This window comes from Empidonax traillii, unplaced genomic scaffold, assembly GCF_003031625.1.
Source record: "Empidonax traillii isolate 1590-97213 ecotype Southwest subspecies unplaced genomic scaffold, ASM303162v1 scaffold837:size744043, whole genome shotgun sequence".
Classification (NCBI taxonomy): domain Eukaryota; kingdom Metazoa; phylum Chordata; class Aves; order Passeriformes; family Tyrannidae; genus Empidonax; species Empidonax traillii.
Window position 1 is genome coordinate 465,724 of NW_020956030.1, and position 20,933 is coordinate 486,656.

Below are 20,933 nucleotides of genomic sequence, written 5' to 3' on the forward strand. Positions count from 1 at the left end.
GCTCACTCTAGGGCACAGATCCAGGTTAAAAAAAGAAAGCCACAGTACCCAGTGGCCTGAGTTGTCTCCCTGTGCTCCCATACTGTTCCACCCGAGCAAACAATCCCTTACAGAGCAGCAGGGAACCCAGAGTACATGGAGAAACAGTACGGTGAAAGAACCACATCAGATCAGGACAAAAACCTTTATTACTCATGTTTAGTTTTTTTTCTTCTCCATTTTTTAATTCTTTATTATGTCAAGTTATGGAGAATTTGTTTCTGAGATGCAATAATGAAGCATGCACATCATCCAATGCAGTACATTACAGAATGCTGTGGGTTTTCTTAAAAACCTACTCTAGCAGCCATTGTGTTTGATATACCATCACATCAGCAAATTTATATGCTTTTGATTAAACTTTTTGGTTTAGAATAGCACTTCTTATTAACACGTAAGAGCAGAGCCAAGTAGAATAGCAAACAGAAGGAGAAAGAGTGCTGGATGAAAAAACCTGCAGATCTTGGATAGCTGCTTAGAGATTTTGTGTGAAAAACCTGTGAAGATTTCTTGTCACTGAGCAAAAAAAGATTGTTTTAGAGGTTTATAGAAAGTGTTAACAACTGCATACTAGACATTATTTTCCCCTTGTTAAGCAAGATAAATCATTATAGTACCAAGGCTTTTCAAAGATTCTACTAAGTGGCAAGTGCCAGCTTTCTGTTTATTTATTTACTTTTATAAATTAGTGATAAATTGAATGCAAAATCATTTAAAGGGTTACATATTTATCCAGTGGGAATAAATCTCAAGGCCTGTGTTAGAATTCTGGCAGCACAGTGAAACAGCCATGCCCACACACCTGCATGAAGTGGGTGTTTTTGTTCCTTGGATCATGTGGATTATCTCTGCTGTAAACTATGCATTAATAAAGAGCAGAGCAAGCACTTCCTATATTCCCTTTTGGAATTAAGAAATAAAAGGGAATTTACAGACTTGGCTTCCTTTGAAGAAGCTTCTAGAAAAGACGGTTCAGAAGCAATATGAGAAGAGTATAATGACTAATAAAATAGAGATAAATACTGTACCATTTTAAGTGTAAATGTATCTAGGAAATATCGACCCAAAATGCTACTGAGTAGCTAAGGAAGATGTCCATGTTCTTAGTGTCCTTTGCTGGCCATTTGAAAAAATAAAACCCAACAAAATCACCAAGCCTAAAAATCCTCTTTTGTAGTGACATCTAATATAACTTTCAATAAATCTTAGACCTGAAAAATTGTATTTATAACTAATTAGAAAATCATGACAACCACTTTGGTTTTTCCACAGTTTTTTCACTGCTGGCCTCAGTAAAGGAAACAGAATGCAGAAAAATAGTCATGCCTTACACCTATCTCATAATCAGTTATCATAGTACAATGCTGCAGCAAGGAATATTTTCATCAGGAGATCAGGGATTTAAAGAGCTAGTAGTGCACATGGGAGGTATTCCGTAAGAAGGACAAGGAGGGAATTTTGTGGTGCAATATGGGGTGGATTTGGCAAGTGAGAACTACAGGGCACAGATTCAGCAAGACTAATGCATAAGGAAATTGTGGTAGGCAGGGAGCAACGCTCTGCAGTAATCCACTTTGTGTCCTCTTAGTTCCTTATTCCCTGTACAGGCAGCTTGAAATCAACATGACTGTTCACAGAGTGTGGTACCATGATATTAAAAACAAGTTGCAGCTGATCAGAAATATCCTAAAGATTTTGACCACTAAGATCTGGGGTAGTGGAAAGGTGGAAAGCAGTCCTGTTCTATTGACTATATTTGATTCCTTACTCATTTTGTAATAGTATATACACCTGGTATAGAGCAGATCAACTTTTTTTCTTGTTGTTGCTATTCTATTACAATTTTATTATTCTATTTTCCGTATTTTTTTTTAACATAAAAAATGTCATAGTGCCACCTTATTTCAAAGAAAACACATATATGTTACCACAAGACTAACCATGTGATTCAGAAGCCCTTTAGTGCTTTGGGGCTGTAGGCTTACATTACCTCTTACAGGAGGATTATGGCTGCTGTTTTCTGTTAATTTGTTTTGTGCAATATCACTTACTTTTCTTAAGGCAATAGTCAACTACTGTGAGTAGACACGGAACCACTAGCTTCCTTTGTCTCTTCATTTTTTAGATGTGCTCACATTATAAAATATTATGCAATTTCAGAAGCATATAAGTGAAAGAATAGATTGAAAAATAAGTAACTTCATCTATGTTTTGTTTTAAACGTGTCATTCTTGCATAGTCAAAAATTAGATGATGGTATATATTTTTTTGTTCCTCTTTAGATTTGTATTTGAACGTTTGTGTCAAAAAATCAAGTCCAAACTAATCAACTCCACACCTTTATGCAAATAGCTTTTCCCTGAGGCAGAATGAGTAAGCAGATTTTTGTACTACTGATTTCTGAAAAAAAAAAACAAAACCCACAAAAATAAAAAATTGTGTTTTTTTTCCAGTTTATTTTTGCAGATTGATCAGGATAAATACCATCTCTTCTGATGTGTTTGGCTGCTCAGTCTTGTCTGATTTAGCTCAATGAGAGTTCGTGCCAAATTACACATAGACCAACTTTGCAAGCGAAGTACTAATTGAGAGAAGGCACCACTGCTCAGGGCTATCCACTTTGTGGCTAGGACAGCTGATGTTACTGACAACATTATCAGCTGATGTTTCCAACCCAGATGATGAAAATGGAAAGATTTGAACTGGGTCATCATTTTGATAAAATTAAAATGAAAATGTTTGTTGAGTTGCCAGGGTTTAAGTAATCTGCCAGAGTATACTGGAACTTTTAGTGTGGGGGATATCTGTGTTGGATTCAATTCAGGTAATCACAGGTCAGTTTAAACACTGCAATTGCAATGTTTATCTCTTTTTGTAATAGAGCTCATTTAGGCACTCTTTTAGGTTTCATTGACACTAGGCTCTTGTGCAGGAACTTAAAAAAGCAGAAATTGTTCCTGGAATACTTCATAACTGTGAAGGCCTTGTTCTTTTAAAAGAGTAGTTTACAAAAGCTCCTCAAAGTGAAAGCCTGGAGGTATCCTAACCCCACAAAGTGAAGGTGCCAGTCAGTCACTGGCGTGGGTCACAGAGGTTACCAGAGATAAAGGAATTTTGCAAACTATGCATAGATACTGCATGACTCAACACAGCGAGAGGGGAATGTGCTCACTCCACTGAGCAATTTAATGTCTTGGAGTAATGAAATGATAAGTCTGTTTCACACAGTGGGCCTGTCAAAAAAACAATAATAGTGATAATGGGATTCCCTTAGGAGAACTCTGGAAAGTTTTACTTGGAAGACTTAAAATATTTAATTTTTCTGATGAAAAGTCATAATTAACTCCAATAAGCTCCCGTGGCACAGGGTGAAATAAAGTTAATCACTAACTTTCAGAAATACTGATTCAGCCATTTTTGTCCATGGCTGAAATAGTTAACTCCTGTTGTCCCTGTGGAGAATCATGGATTGCTGGAGAGGAAAAGACAGCTTGGTCCAGAAATCGTGTACCTAATTTTACCCCAACTTATGTTTCATTTATTTATTGGTTTAGCCTCAAATTAGATGGAAAGTAGAACCCTCAAATTAGACCTTATCTTTCACTTGCAGGTGTACTGAGTCTCTCCTACAAATTATGTATACACATGTATATGCCACAGTATGTACTTTCAGGTGTGCGGTCCTCTAATCTTCAGATGCTTGAATTTAATTAAAATGTATTGAATTAATACTTGGGGGAAAAAAAAAAGGTAGACAATATGTCACAGCTGCTCTTTTTCAGGTCAATAGCCATTTATAAAATCATGAAGAATATTTAAAACAAGTAAAGCCAGGTAGCCTATCATATATTTTTTTGTATTATATGCATTCATGCTCTGCAAGAAGGTCTGTATTGTTAAGACTTTGGTAAGTTGCAACATTTCTTGTCTAGTTAGAGTTCATTTTTACAAGCTTTGCTCAGCTAGAGCAGGATGAAGAATGACTTTGTTTCTATGTAATGAGCACTACTACAATTATGCCCTCAAAATAATGCTTTTGATTGAAGCAATGAGATGGAACCTTTGTAAGTCTGAATAAAGGTATTTTATTATCACTGCTGATAGCACATAAGCTTTAGATAACTAATAAGCTCAGTTTTTTCTTGCATCACATCAAATTTTGCTTTGTTTAGCCACAAATTTAGGGTAAGCTTGTCACTAGCACAGCAAATGCATGAATAATAGTAATTTCATATTCAGCCGTAACCAGGCTTTATTTTATTCAGTAATACCCACTACAGAAAAACTTGGAATTAAGCCATTTCTAGAATACAGCTTTCAAACTAGTTTCAGAAATCACACATAATGGGGGAATGAAATATGGTTGCCATACAGGAATAATGTTTGGACACTTATATTGTAATTGTAATTGTACACTGTATTTCCTGAAGTGAAATCCATATTTGAGTACTTGCAAATGTGACCCTAAGTTCCAAAACCTGCTATTTTCCACCCAGAGTTACTGTCTGCTTTCTCTTCTACTTGGTTCTAGTTTTATGTCAGAATATTTGATGTCACTGTAAAACAAAAGGAAGGTAATTCAAAAACATATATATTACCTTGTTAAATTGGATTGCGTTTTGCACTGAAAGTTAAAGAAAATGTTCAATATTCCTGAGTTTCATAAAGGATTTTGCAAACCACGTTACATCTATCCTGATGTTTAAGAATAAATTGTCTTTATCATCTGACTTAGCAAATGAATTTTTCAATTACTTGATTATTTTCTTTCTATATAAGACCCTTAACCTTTTACTTTGAAATACTCATTTTTTAGTGCAATGGTAGCCTGTGGAAGGCTTGATAACAGCTCAGAGGCCCAGATAAATATGATAATTTATTTAACCTTTGCTTCAAATCCACTTATTTGTTACAGGCACCAATCACATCTAAGAGCTGAAGATGAATGTACAACCTGCATTTGGATGTGTAGTTTGTGTAGTCAGGCACATAAAGATGTGAAAAGTGCTTGTGTAGTGTAAGCAGATAAATCCCTGCAGAAGTTGACAGCACAGACAAGCTGTGAAATAGCAGCCCTGCATCTTGAACACTAGCTCAATGAAGCATTTTAAAGGTAGTTGAAGATATTTGCTGCTAGATATTTAGTTTGCATTAAACATTTCCTGATTTAATAGTTATTAATCTATTTGGTTAACTCATACTACTCAACATTTTTAGTTTTCTTCAGCTATAGCCCTTGGGATTTTTGTGCTCTATATTACAGAGATTCCATGTTAAACTATAGTTTTCTAATCCTATTAGAGCTGCATCTGTTATGATATTAATTGGTGGAAAATAGCATTTAATAGTTATCCTATTATACAGCCTTTTCCTTTATCACCCGTTTATTTTGTATCTCTAGAGCTCAGATTTTCTTTTGGCTTTAATTCACTATGTTTGAAAATTCAGAGCCTCAACAAAGGCATGAATGGAAGCACGATATGCTCACTCCTTGGCTAACACAAAGAAAGTGTAGTATATCTCTCCTTTGTTTCTAGGTAAGGATTTAGAATGGCTTTTAAAATATCTCAGATTACTTTTCTCACATTGTTTATCCAATATGACCAATCATAGCAGGCTCTCTGCCAATCCTCTTGTTTAACTTATCAGCTTGCTTCGTTCTGTGGAATCTTTCTCATACATTTCTTTCCCTTCACACAACACTCACCACAGGTGAAATTCATTCCTGGGTCTAGAGCCAAATCGAGGCTCATATGATAAGTTATTGCTTAAATTTGTAGTAATATTATAGAGGCTTAAGTTCATTTTAAGGACCTGTTATGGTCCTCTGAACAGTTGTGAGTTTTAAACTATTAAAATAAAGTTCTTTTCAGCTGGAAAACTTGCAGCTTTGCCTCTACTTTCAAATGCTTTAAACTTTCAATCTCCTTGACTATAAGTGCAGTTTGCAGTGAGTGAAGCCGGTGGTAATGTGATGCTTAAGCCTCATTTGTATTGAAGACAGACAATGGCTGTAACAGAGTTTTAGAATGGTGTGGGGGTCCAAATTGTCAGGTAGCTTCAGTATAAGCGATTCAATGAAAATATGTAGAAATTTCAGAAAAATCCTCTGGCACTTGCATGCTTGGTATTATCTACAGCTGAACTAACTGTGAGAAGTAGCTACCAAGAAAGCGATTATAAATAATGGTAAGAAAAAGAATAAGCTGATTTCACTGCTTGACTTCTTTGTTCAGATCAATAACTCATACTAGATGTAGTTTCAATTAGACCAAGAAACTACTTTTCTTTTTAAAAAACTTTGGGTTTGTTTCTTTTTTTTTGTTGTTTGTTTGTTTGTGTTTGGTTGTTTGTTTTTTTTTTTACCTTAGAGAAGAAGGAAAAAGGACAAAAAAAACTTTTAAAAGTCTAACTTTTTTTTTTTCTTGTTAGTTTCAACAAACAAACAACTCCTCTATTGGAAAACCATACATTCTCATAGCACACGTCAACATTCTCTCTTCTTTATCTCAGTCAAAATTCAATAAGATTAATTCATGGACAATATGATATTTTTATTTAATTCTGTATGCATAATAATAAAGTGGTGGATATCTTAAACCTTAAGTTGGATATAGAAATTTTCTTGTGGACCATCCTGCTTGCTGTGCAGTGCAAAGGCCATCACATCTGTAAAGATCATACTGGGTTTTATTTTCAGAAGTTCACTATGAGGGATAATAATAATAATTAAGAAAAAACCACAAACCATGGTGCAGCTTTCACATCTTGTTTTTTGAACTAACTGTTGAATTACATGCAATTTATAGCTGGTACAATGGTACCACAACAATTGTGCTGTCATCATGGAGGCATCAGGGGTTAGTGATGTTCAAATACAAATGGAGTGTGTCTTCTCATCATGCTTAATTTGAAAAGGACTCCCACTAGAATACATATTCCCTGGCTATGGCTGTGTGGAACAGGCCCTCCTGTATGACATCTCCTTTACTTGTTCCTCTTGAGTACCTCTCCCTTCACTTTTAGCAAGACAAATCTGCCATGAAGGTGTGTCACATGCCCTGATATCTTGATGGGAATTGTTTGTCACACAGTGGAGTGTTTACCTGGTTGGACTTGTCCTTTGCTGAGGTTGTGTGTGCAGTTCTACCCACCAGTGGGAGGCTAATATCTGAGGGGTAAATTTGGCACTGAGGTACCTGCTAACAAAGGTAGTCTTTATGAAATTCCTCCTAGCAGCAGTTAATGGAACACAGCTTTGTAGTAATCATAATAGCCCCCTGAATACAGAAAAAAAAATTATAAATAAGCAGCAACTATAGACGACCAAGACAAAAAAATAAAGAATAAAGATGACTTTTAATTAAAGGGAAAAAATCACAATGTTTTTCCTTCCGTATGTTTTCTTCTTTGAAATGCATCTCTCTTTCTCAGTGCTCCCTTCTATGAGTTCATTTTTCCTATAGTGGAAAATATTTTAGCCTGCATTACACTTTTCTGTCACTTCTTCCTTCTTTATTTTCAAGTGTTGAATTAAAATTTCTGATTCACCATCTATGACGTTCAATAGTTGATATATTAGACCCTGTTACTGTATTCACTGTTTTTGCCATGCTTCCTTCCTCTCTTAATATCTGTCTTCACAATTACTCAAGCATTATCTTTTTTATTATCCTGTTTCTCTTGTGCCTTATCTTTGTTTCACTCATCTTTTCCATCCCTGCAGCTGGTCTCCCTCTCCCGTCACCTCTTTGGAGTTTAAAACTTGGCATGTGTCATCAAAGAAATATTTTATATGCATTGATTTTTTTCTAAGTGCATCTGCTTGTCTCTTTAGTTCTACTACTTGATCTTTCAGTACCATGAATGATAACATTTATGTATGTTCAGTTTTGCTTCACCATTTCATCCCTTCATGTGCAAAAAAAAAGTTTTATTGCATACCTGAAAAACTGACATCACTTGAAAAATCCCCAGTAGATTACACAAATGCTCATGATGATTTGCTGTGCCCACATTAAAAGCTAACTTTCAGAGGAGGTTGTTCACCATGTCTGCAGATACTGGCAATTTCTTATTCTGTGACTGTCTCCTCCCAGGTTAGAGCAATTTGCTCTGTTGGGGAGGAGAAATTAACTCGGGCTGCTTCCACTGCAGTAGTAATGATGTCTGAGCTGACTATGTTAAGATAGTCCAGATAGCTCTGTGCTTCAGGGAACTCACTTGAGCAGCCACATCCTAGGAATAGCAGGATAATTAGGAAGCAGTCTCAGATAACTGATGGCAGAACATCACTTTTTAAAGGTATTTCTGTATATGCTAGAAAATTAAGATTTTTTTGAATTAGTGATTTCACATGCCTCGGATTCATCCTCTAAAAATCAAGGCTTTTAAACTCATGATGGTTACACAAACTCAGGGCAATCTAAGTCACACAACACTGTTATATGCTATGGTACTATGAGTATTCTAAAGGCCATGTTTGGAATTACATTACCCTCTGATGAACAGTGACTTTTCTGACTTCCTTCGTTGTGAGGATGACAAAAACATTTCTGTCTTGGATGTCTTGCAAATCCCTTTGGTGGCCAAACCTTAATAGTAACTTCATTTTCAACTTCTGTTTGTGAGATCCTTTTCTGATTATTGTGTTTTGGGCTGTGGGAAAGTTTGATTTTCCTTTTCTTTGCATGTCAGGAAGCCTAATAGGGTGTCCAAGAAATCCCTAGAAAAATAAATCTAGATCTTCAGCACCTTTTCATTTTGTCTATTTCAGACCCCATATTGAATATGAAGGATTTTCAAAAACAGCATATGGAGCTAACTGTAAACCGGACTTTTTTTTTTTTTTAAAAAAAAAAAGGCTGACTCTGCCAGTGTTAGGCAAAGTTGGTCATCTCCATGAGATCTTTCTGGAACAAACAAAAAGATACTCTTCTGATTTTTGTTCCTTTTTTTTTTTTTTTCCTCACAGTAGGATTTTTCTCCTTAAACATTACATATATGGTTGTATTTAGCCTTAATTTAAAATAAACAAAATAGCTATGGGGGAAGATCTACACAGACTGCTTTTAAAATACATATTTGAGGGTTTTCATGTGTATGCCATTAAATGACAAGCCGAGATGAGAAGATGGTGAGCACAGTCATCAACCTTGTGGAGCCTGAGGAGGCAAAGGCAAATTTAGGGCCCTCTCCAGTGGGGTGGAGACATTTCTTTCTGGTGTAGGTAAGACTTCAGAAGGAAATATCAGAAACCCATTTCTCACAGTATCTGTTGAGAGCCAGACCTTCACTCTGAAGTGTTGCAGAGATGTAGAGATGAGGAGGGTCATCAGCCTCAGCTCTTGTTGGAGAGCCCCCACAGGCCACAGCCAGAGAGGTTCACACGAGCAGTGAGGTCCTTCTGTTGCCTGACACACAAACTAGTTCTTGCTCCAAGAGCCATATGTGACAGGGAGACATGAAGAAATCTTGATTTTTTTGAAATGAAGCATATGACAAAATGCTGTAGAAATCATGAAGATCTGTGTTAATTGAAGCACATTTTTTTGATTGCAAACTCCAACAGGATTAAAACCTATAGTGGGTTTCTTTCCCATCTGAAACCAACACAGAAGGGCAGAACTAAGTGAAGGAGTAAAGGGACTTGTCTAAACTGTGTTATACATGTATATACTATGAAGAGAAGTGCTTCCTTATTCCTATTTCAGGGGGCTATACCTAAAGTGAGACCATATAAATGCACAACAAAGAAACCTGGAAGAACAAAAATCCATTTGCCTCAAGTGGGAGCAGTGACTATCCTCTTCTGCACACTGTCAAAAAAAAAAAAATTCTTACAGATATAAAGGGGTAATCAAGGGCAAACAAAAATATAATTATTTACAGCTCCCTCCACATAGTTTTTGTTATTCTTTTCTTCTCCTTTTCCTTTTAGTTGGAGGCACTATACAGTCCATCAGATTTTAATGTGAAACGTTTGTGCATATATTAAATCTTATGATTGCTACTTGCCCAACACTACTGGGTAATGATTTATATGATGACTATTTGCGTATTCCATACTCTAAATTTTTAATAAAAATATTACATTTTGCTGTCATTCTCCCCTCTCTCTGAGTAAATATATATTGAAATGTGACAGAGTTCAAAAAACACTACATTGGCCTGTGCTGAAATCAAGATGTAAGGGCATCTGTCAGAAACAACCTCATGGCTAATATTTTCATAGTAAAGTTTCTCTTTATTTATATATAGAGTGAGAAAATTATTCTCATATATGATTTCCCCTTGTCTCAACTACAGGCTTTTCCTGAGGAAAGGCAGTTTGCCCCAATTTTGACCCTTTGTCCCCTTTCTTTGTTTTTTCTGGCTACTGGTACAGCAAAAATTATTATTTTTTAAATTAGAGCCAATTAGATTACTGGCTACATGTGTCTGACAGATCATCAAAATTTAATTGCCACAAAAATTGCTCACAAGAATTCAAAGTTACCTATGTAGTCCATAAGATAAAGACTCACTCTGATTCTGCAAGCCTATTTGATAACAGCAAGTTACAAAATAGGGAAAATCCAAGGAAACTAGAGGTGGTAATTGCTTAGTATTGGTGCACCAGGAATCTAATTTATTTATGATTTGTTCTTTCCAGAACCAAGGCTTACATACAAAACTAAGCTATATAAACCTATGAAAATATAGAAGATGTAAGTAAAGATTAGTATCTCTCTGTGCAAGAGAACTATGCAATATGAACTATATTTGCTACGCCAGTTTATTAACAAGTGCTTTATACATTTAACAATGTCTTTGAATGAATAGAATTATTAGATAGCTGCATGTAAACATTTCCAACTTCTTCCATCAATGTTATCAGAATTAGGACAGTATCATGGGAAGTGACTAAAAAAAAAAAATCAATTATAAACATGAAATTATTTAGTCATAAGAATATTTTCCAGCTTTTCAGCTGATAAAATAATTGGGCCTGGAAAGTAGATTAAACAATCAAATAATATAAATATTCCCTCCCTACCTCACATATGTAAAGAATTAAAAGTCCGTGATTAAAAATACATTCAAAAATACCTACAGAAGTCTCTTGTTTTAACACAAGCCTGGCAAGAGTCAACTTATCATTTTAGAGAGAAATTGCTTTTGTTGGTATTTCACTCTTGCAAAACAAAGATTAGAGCTTGATTGTAGTGGAATTCTGACACCTGTGAAGCCCATTTTGTTTTTTTAGCTAGAATAGGTCATAGCTTCAGCCTTAAACTTTGCGGGTGGGGATTATGTTCTTTATAGCTATAACGTGCCTTGACTCAATTGGTCTTTGATGTGTTGGATGAACGCTAATAGAAAGAAGGAGAAATGCCATTCAAAACAAGAGGAAACTATGTTATTGTCATACATGAACCTGTTTAGGGCCGGATCCAACATCCTCTGAGCTTAATGGCTAAGTTTCTCCTGATGTCAGTGGAGCAGGAAACATAAGGGGAGTAGATATAACCATTAGTTTTGCTTGCTTTTCACACAGAATACTACTCCTAACAGGGAGGGTTACCTCTGTGAAAGTAGAGAAACTTGTGTAGACAAAAAATCATCAATAAAGTAAACTATGGCAACTAAAAATAGTTTAACCCTCTTGGACATTTTGTGACTAGTTTTATTTCAAGTAAAGAAAATAAAGCTTGTGGATTACAGGTTACAGACTATATGAATCAGTAGCAAGAAGCAGTATATCTTCAGATTCTGGACTGCTTTTGGAACGGGCAGAGATGGGGTATACTTCTTAATTTAGGTGTTCCTACTGTCTCTGAATCTCCAGTACAAGAGTCTGTGTGTGACCTCCTGCATGAGTGCATGTATGCGTGTATGTGTGTGTGCATCCAGGGATGTGAGGAAACAAAATGGATGAGTAATTCTCATCAGAGTGGCAGGAAGATCTGGAGGATGTGAGTTAATTGAAACAAATGGCAGGTGGCTTGAGCTTGAAAGACTGAAATCCCAGTCTTACGTGTTCCATAGGGAATTTTGTTTATGACTGTTTATGACTATCTTAGATCATTTCAGCTTTGGAAACAAGAAAGCTAAATGCTTTCTTGAGTTGGAAGTATATACAAAAAAATGATCTAGGCAAGTGTTTGCACCTATATTTTAATTAGAGGTGTCTCTCTTTGTGAGGAAAACTGAGGCACATGAGTAGCGAAGGTGCTGACACATATGCCAATAGGTCCCTCCGGTTTGGGTGGTCGGGTGCATTCTTCATAGAGTGTACCATGAAGAGTGAGAATCCTCTGGTCAGGAGTTGGTAGCCATTTGAGATTAGTGATCACATTTCTCATCACACCTGCCCCACAGGCCAGAACAGCCCTTCCTGCTGGGAACATCGATACTTTCTTCAGCGGTGCCCTCTGGAAATTAGATGCAGGACTCGCTCACTGTCCTTTCTGCAGCAGAAGGGGATCCTCAGCAGTGAAGAACTATTAATACCCCTTCCTCTATCTAAACCTAAAGAAACCCTGCTTTTCCAACAAAATTTCAGTTTAATACAATTTTTTAGCCTGACTGAAATGGCTCCAGACCCTATAGAAATGTAGAGTCAAAGTGAAGGAAAGAGATTGTTGAGGGAGTTTCTACTTTAACTCTGAAAGTGACCTCACTGAAAGAAATATTGCCGTAATTCCAGTTAATGGACATGGCCTTTTTTTTTTCATCCTTTTTATAAAATTCCCTGTAAACAGATCTCCCAGAAAATTTTCCTATATTACCAGTTGGTGAACATAATTGTATTATTCAGTAGGGAGACAAAAGCTATGAATATCTTACCTTTGTTTTCAAAATAAAAAAAAAAAAAAAAGGGAAGACATATATATATATTCAGTAATATATCTCTGAGTTTGCAGCTGGATTTCACAAGCAGTTTAAATCTTATGTCAGCATTAGAATTTTAGCCATAAAATCAAATTATTTTGCTTACCTGTTTCAATTAGTTTACAAAGATAATCTGTGTTTCCAATAAAACTTCTGTGGTAGATAACTATAGGAAAGACAGAGCTGGCCAAGAAGTATTGATTTTTTGTAAAATAAAGTACTGGGGTTTTTTAGTCTTGTTTTCAGAAGTCATAAATATGAATGTTAGTTTATAAAAAGCAAAAATCCTTCTAGAAGTGTGTGATCAATTTTCATATGTTTAGTGAAAAAGTGAGTAATTTTAGACAGTTTCTCTTTTTTTGTCATATAAGAACCTTAAGAAAAGGATAAAAAAAACCATAAAAGGAATTGAAAAATAAGGTTTTTAGTTTTCATACCATTTTATCTGATAAACCACCATTGTTTGATTTTGTAATTTGTACAATCCTCTCTTTGAACTTTTCATATCAAAAGGTTGTCTTTAAAGATGCGGATGTTAGCAAGGTTAATATATTTGACCAACATTCTTTTAAAATTTCCTATAGAGGCAGAATGTCTAGAGCATATTATGTGCAGTAGAGCATCACATGTGATTAATATACAGACAGAACTTCCAGAGAAAGGTACTCCTCGTTGACTAGCTGTACTAACAAAAGTGAATCAAATGACAGGAGCTATCAAACCTTGTGCTTGGGTAAATAGGTAGATCACCATCTGTGCTTTAGAAGAAGTTTAGGTTTAGGGTATAGCAATCTATAATTGCATATGATGAAAGGAGTTTACATCTTCTTCTGAAATATCCAGCTTTGACTATTGTGAAACCTAGGAAAAAACAGTATGAAATTGATTAGTGTAAGTCCTTCTGATCCTTAAAAAAAATTCCCTGCATTGTGATTTGTAGCTATTGAGCCTATTATAATATGTATAGTCCAATCCGTCCATTCAGTGAGATGTACTTAAGATTACTGCAAAGTTATATTAATTAACAAATGATGATTAGGGTTGAGAAGCAAGAACTTTTTTCTAATGAATAGGACTTTTGTTCTCAGATTGTTTTGTTGTGCTCTTGATAAAACAGTCTTTTAAAAACTTGCTGATGTGGTGCTATATTTTATTACTTTAAAAAAAAATATTTATTGTTGAAAGTTATAACATGCTATTACTCTTTTGTTCTGAAGAATGTTGTGGTCAAAAATAATTTTTCTTTGTCAGAAAGTGTAATTTAATGTTTCCAGCTTGTCTATTGTATTTGTGAACATTCATGTAAATTACATGCTGGTTGGATGGATGTACACTATTCTAAGGAAAAATCAGCTTGTAGACAAGGCAGAAAACCTGTATACAAAATCCTGAATAATTCCCTCTCATTCACACAGCACTGGTTGCAGTTTTATTTTCTTCTCCATTTAATTTACGAATAACTGTATGGAATAAGATCAAGTGAATCTGACTGTCTACTAGATCCAGATGAGAGAATAAGCTCAAGAGAACGAAAACATTCGTAAAGATGCACATTTTGAGGAAAATTGTCTTAAGCACCAAACATTTGACTAGAACACTAAAGTGTTCAGTAAGATCGGCTTGGCTTCATTTCATTCATTCCATTGTTCCCTGTTCATTTCCGATTGACCCGTTGATATATGAAATATATCAATCATTTAATAAACCTGATTTAGGAAGTTATTTGCAATTTTGCATCTCATGGAAGTATGACATCAGATTTCATGGTCTTATCATATTTTACGATGTGTTCCCTGGTTGCTGTAGCAACGCTGTTGCTATGGATTACACAATGGGAGTCAGTAGGGTCAGCAAAGATCAGAGCCCCGCCATTCTTCATTCAAAGGCAATTGTCCCTGAAAAATGTGACTTACTTCAATATTTAAGGCCTGGGTAGTGATATTAAACCAGAATGATACTTCTGTTTAAAACCTATAATTAACCTTGTCTTCAACTCTAGGTCACACATTAATAGCAATTTCATAAAGTGGACATTCCTCTGTCTTTCATTCTCAAAAGCCTAGACAGGTTTTAAATAATATGTCTCTTGGAAAAATACATGGGTAATCGTTGCAATTTATTTTATGTCATTATCTAAGCCCTTGAGACCTCACATTCCCAGCTTCTCTCCCTGAGGTAATTGCATACATCTTGGGAATGTGTGAAATGGTGTTAATATTCAGTGCACCATGCCTCTTCAGAGGATCTGCCTACAATGCCGCACTGTCTAGATGTTTCTCTGCAGAAACTGTTTTTGAGCAAGTGTAATATGAAGCAGTTCTCCCAGGGTCCCAGGATATTTAATGATTCCCTGGATCCCAACAAAGTTCTCAACAGTTTCAGTTGTAAAGATATCCACTGCAATTTGGTGATGCAAGGGACATCAACTGATGTATTCCATCAATATTTTTTTCTTTCCTCAAATTAGAATCATTTCTATATGTGAGTTATTCTTTTGTCTAACGCCTGTTTAATAATATTTATGCCCTCTGAATATTCTGGGAGAAAAAATTGCTCATACAGAGACTTTCAGATTCAAAGCTTTAGGATGCAATGACTGAACTCTACACTCTTGTATTGTCATTATCTTGTACAAACTGCATTCATAAAAGTACCATCACTCAAGGCCAAAGCAATGAACAATCAAGTTTCAGGTGCTTAAAAGCACTAGAGTGCTAGAGTTTATTTCCCATAGAATTTAACTTGAAAATTACTATGAGTGACCTAATTTCCTGCTTGCTTCACAGTATCAGTTGTAACTACATAAGATACAATAAATTCTTGAAAAAGGTAGAACAAATTTTCTTTTCACAGTATTTTATTTTGTTGCTTCTTGATTAAAGGCTTCAGTACTATTATACACTCCCATCTCTTAAAGATATAGCAATTAATAACATTTCTTTCTAAAGTAGTTAATTACTTTACAAACTAACTTTGTAAGTTAGCCTTGAACAGCCCTGCAGAACCTCAAGGTACACCCATTTAACAGAGGAGGCAGTGATGCCTAACACAAATGCAATTTTTTCAAAAGAGTAATCTACTTTTATAGTAATCAAACACATATTCTGCAGAAGAAAAGTAGTACTTTCACACTTTTGTTTGATCAAGTTGAAGCTTTGCCTGTTTTTCCAAAACGTCACATAATCCAGTCTTCAAAAGGAAATCTATTCTCCTATTCTCCATAGATTCTTAGCAGTTAACTGAATACTGGTGACTTGCTGCAACTTCCCCAAAAAAGAGCACAGAGCAATCAGGATTCACCTCACCCATCATCTGTGCAGACATGGTAATTTTGCTATCTAAAATTTCTCTAGAGCAATGGAGAGAGATGTGTCATTCATTCTCTCCTGACAAGATGCTTAGGATTGATAGGTTTTGGAAGGGGACACACAGTCCTATTGCCCACCTGTACTCAAAAGCAGTATGCAATTTGCTAAGGAAGTAAATTTTATTCAGCATATGTTCCTGTTGGAATCTAATCTCCACAGGCTGAGATCTTGCTATAAGTTTCAGGGAGATCGCCTTTTGACTATATGTTCTCCTTTCTCCCTTGCATTTACCTGATTATTTTAGGTATCTTATACGTTAACCTTTGAGTATTCTTATTACAGCAATACCTTTTTATTATGGCTGATAAATCAAGGCTTACTTTCACCTGAATGGGTAATGGTGTTATATTATAGTCAGTTCTGGAAACCTAAAAAGAGATGTGGTGTCTGTGAGGTCCATAGGGCTATTCAAGGAATATTTGCCCATGATGAGTTAAAGAAAGCATACTATTTTGTTACTCTGTTAACATGAGCTATGCAGGTAAAACACGACAAATAGTCACTTTCCCCAACTACCATTTTTCCTCTAATTCAATTTAAAAGGGACATCAGTGACGTGACATGCTCAATTCAGAAATCATATGAAGAAAATGACAGATGCTGAAAAATGAAATGGTTCAACACTTGTTTTGTTATTAGAAACATCAATTTCTAAACAGCCAATTACTTTCTTGGGTAATTCATACTCAGAAACTCAAATGTAATTTTGAAAAATGTAAATTATTTCAACATCACACGGTGAAATGAAAGTTGATATAACTGAGGGACTTGTTAATGTCATAACATCACACAAACTAATGCATATGGGAAAACAAATTGTTACACATTTTCTTTGACTCTAAACTTGGATCCAAACTTCAGTCATACGACAATTCATCTTTTCCAATTAGCAACACTATTTGGAATGACTTTCCTTTTTTTTATGTAATCATTTTTAATGAACCTTGTGATCAAATACACCTCATTATCTTTCATGAAGAACTGAGACAGGCAAGCTGATTATTTAGAAAGTTAAAACTGCTTTACATTCATTTAGCTTTGATGGGGTAAAAAAATGTGAAGGAAGGAAAATAGAATTATTTACTTTATCAGATTATTAAAGACCTTTACAAGTATGTTCAAGTCAGATTATTTTTTGGACCATAGGTAGCAGAACACAAATAATAGTTTTTATCTTCAGTTGTTAAAAGGTTAATATAATGCTATTTTAAAAAAAATATTTAAATACAATGCTTTTTTTCTTTTCAGTCTATTTCCCTGTAACATCCAAACAGGAAACTCTTTAGAAATGTATGGAGAAAATCAGAAGTCCAAGGCAAAATGTATCTTTCCTTTTTCAGTGAACACTTCTTTTTCTTTGGTTTGGTTTTCTTTGCTTTTTAGCAGTCAACTAGGGTAATTACTGATCTATCTATCTGGTGAATGTCACCTGTAACTCCAAATTAAAATACACCATTTAATTAGATTTTAAATATATTTCTGCTGGAAGGGTGAAATGACCATTTCTTACTAGCTAAATCGTGTTATAATCAGTTTAACCTCTTTTGCACCTTTGTGGTTTCTTTAGAGGAATATTTTGCAAGTAGACCAAATCACTTCAAAATAAGTAGGCATAGCAGAATTTAGCTCAATGAAGACTGTGTTATAAATAGGATTCAATTTCTTCTCTCTCTCTCTCTTCCCCCTCTTCCCATTTTCCCCATCTCTTTTGTAATTATCTCAGTTTAATTAGAAATAATATAGAATAATTAGAAATAAAACTTTCCTTTCATTACACAGGTCACTTAATACTGTCCTTCCTTTTTCTGTGTCAAGGGAAGCTGAATGATATTTCCTGAATGACATTTCAATGGAAACCTACAAATACAGTTTAACCAAGAGATCAAGGGATACTGTGCGGATGAGGCAGCTTCTTTTTATTTTTTTGAAGGTCTGAAGAGTCCCATTTATTACACACCCACATACTTATGCACAGTTTTTCCTCACAGTCTGTGCCTTGCTCTTCCATCCTTCCCTCACCTCTGTACCAAGGGGGTTCACAGCCCATGCAGGCACCTAGAAGGTATGCTGTTTATTCCCCCTGTAAACAAAGTGTGGGTCTCGTCCTCTGCCAGCTCACTGTCGAGTGAGATAAGCAGACCTCCTGTTGCTGAATTATGATCTTTCTTTCAGGCATATGCCCCCAGGATCTATAGCAATCTCTCTAACAGCTTGAAAAATGGAAGCATTTTCAAAGACAGGCTTGCTGGTACTGAGACTGACAGACTATGAAACCTTGTTGTTATTCACACTCTAAGAAAAGACCATTCATTGGCTTTCAGCTCGTCTTCTCATTCAATTGTTTCCCGAGCAGTTATTTAAGTGATGATAACATTTTTTTGATTGCAGGTTTAATTACAGGAAAAGTCAATTATCTCATAGGTACAGCATTTTACATAACGAAGGAGCCAATTGTAAAACAACAACAGCAACTAAATTATTACTCAAATATTTAGCTCTTGAAATTTCATAGTGTGATTTTTTTTTCAAGTACTCTTTGTTTGGTACGGCTATTGGAAATGGTTTATTATATTTAAGATGTTCAGAAGTCGGTGGTAAATGTATCAACAGCTTTTCAGAAAAACATTTAAATTATTTCTTAAGAAATTTACAAATCTCTGCTGCTGGATCAAATCTTCCACGGGTGTAAGCCAAGTCAGCTGTAGTGAGGGCTGTGAAGGCCCCTTTATATCAAAGGGACATTTGGCCGATTTTGTCAGGCATATGTCTCAGGTTGGGTAAAATTTGTGAACAAGAGTTAGAAGTCCTAAAATATCTGTTCAAACCAAAGTCACGTTGACCTCCTCACATTAAAAATGCAGTTCTTCAGTAGAGGTTTTTTCCCAAATACAGGTTGAGCCCAAATTTTGTGCAATGCTGGACCATAAGTATATTCAGTTACAGCTTTTGAAGCTGGTCTCATAGGGAAAATCCCAGTAATTTTTCAAAATTTTTTCCAGATCACTGCTACAATAGCTGTCTGTTTTTCAATACAGTAAATATTTATAAGGAAAACTGCCAGTTCAAAATAATATAACAGCTGTCTGCTCCAACATCCCCCTAGTGATTCCCTCCATTACTGTACTGCTGTTGCAGTCAATCATTCTGGTCTCTTGAAAAAGCAAAATCTTCAAAGTCTCATTCACGCTGCCAGATATAGAGAAACATCTTGAGTTAAAAGGAGATCCAATTCCAATAGAAAAGGAAGAAAGAATGATCTCCAAAGAAGTTTAACACTAACAGTATAGAAAAATGCCTTTAAAAGTATTATCGGCACATATGCCAATTCTGTTGTTGGAAATACAGGGACAGATTGAGCAAATGTATGTAATGTGCATCTACACAAACAGGAGTATGAAGGAGCCTTGCTCTCTCACACAAACACAAAAATCCAGGTACAATTTTGATGGTGGTAATTCTTGATTATGTATCATGTGGCGAGTCTGATGTTTAGCTCTGACTGTTACCACTGCCCAAGGCTGATGTAGTGGGTACGCTTCTTTCCTACCATGGTCTGTCATAAAATATATAAAAAGCTGGCAAAGTCTACACACTGTCCACAGAACAATGCCTATGAAGTGACCTTACTAATTTACTCAGATACCATTGCCTTTTGCAAGTCCATCCTCTGGAGCAGCCAAAAGCACCGCAGAACAGACCAGAACTGCCATGCTCAGGCACGACTGGACAGACCTTCAGTGGGATATGGAGTGTTTTGTGAGATCACTGGTGGAAAGTCATAGTGTGCATTTGCATCCTCCTGGGGAAAGTCTCAGTGCCCTTTCAAAGAGGTGTATGTATAGTGGTGCTAAAGAGAAGGTGAGGTGGAACACTAGTTTTTGTTAAATTAGGGTTCAGAGTTTCAGATTTAATAACAGTCTTCGAGTGTAATAATTTTCTTCTTCTTTTGTAAAGAGACACTTGTGCTGTGTTTAACCTGAAGTGCTAAAGACCCCAGATATGGAGTATCTCCCAGCGCTCCTGATTTCTGAACACAGTTGTTTAGAAGACTGGGTGCATTTCAAGTCTTATCACCTGGAACGCAGGTGATGTACTTTACTGCCCATTTATGCATCTGTTTAACACCAGGCTTTCTTAATACCCCTTAGGCTTCTTACTGTATGGGCTTCCTAGGCAATATGAAAAACGAAAGCGAGATGGAATCTGAAAGGTCTGAGCATGCTCCATTATGAAGACTGAAAGCAAATATTCTTCATTTTTTACATGGTTCTCTTTAGATGGCAGATACGCAGCTATCAGCCATGGATTAAGCAATATATATAATAACTGTTACTTGGGTTTTTTTTTCTCTCTCTCTCAGGAATCAATGTAGTTAATGCTATGGGCCAAGAATTGTACATGTTCTGTGGTATTTCTTTTTACATTGAAAGTTGGTTACTCTTGACTTTTGATTAAAGAATTTAAACTACTGATTTAGTTCTATTGGCATTGACCATGAAGCTGTATGATATTCAGAGGACTAAATAAGTGTAAGTATGCCACAGATGTATTGTATGAATGTTGTATTGATTTTGAGACCTGAACAGAGATTACAGTAGTCATAGACATTACAGCAGCCACAGAAATGAGATTTTAGATTAGCTCTCCAAC

The 20,933-nt window shown here is 35.7% G+C and overlaps 1 long non-coding RNA gene across 2 annotated transcripts in view; it reads left to right on the plus strand.

Moving 5' to 3' along the window:
- LOC114066966 overlaps positions 1–20,362 on the plus strand; it is a 34,532-nt gene extending 14,170 nt beyond the window's left edge. For both annotated transcript variants that reach the window (XR_003573274.1, XR_003573275.1), the window contains exons 2-3: positions 16,140–16,240; positions 20,238–20,362. This is a non-coding gene — a long non-coding RNA (uncharacterized LOC114066966). The remainder of the gene's footprint in view (positions 1–16,139; positions 16,241–20,237) is intronic.
- Positions 20,363–20,933: the final 571 nt, after the last annotated feature.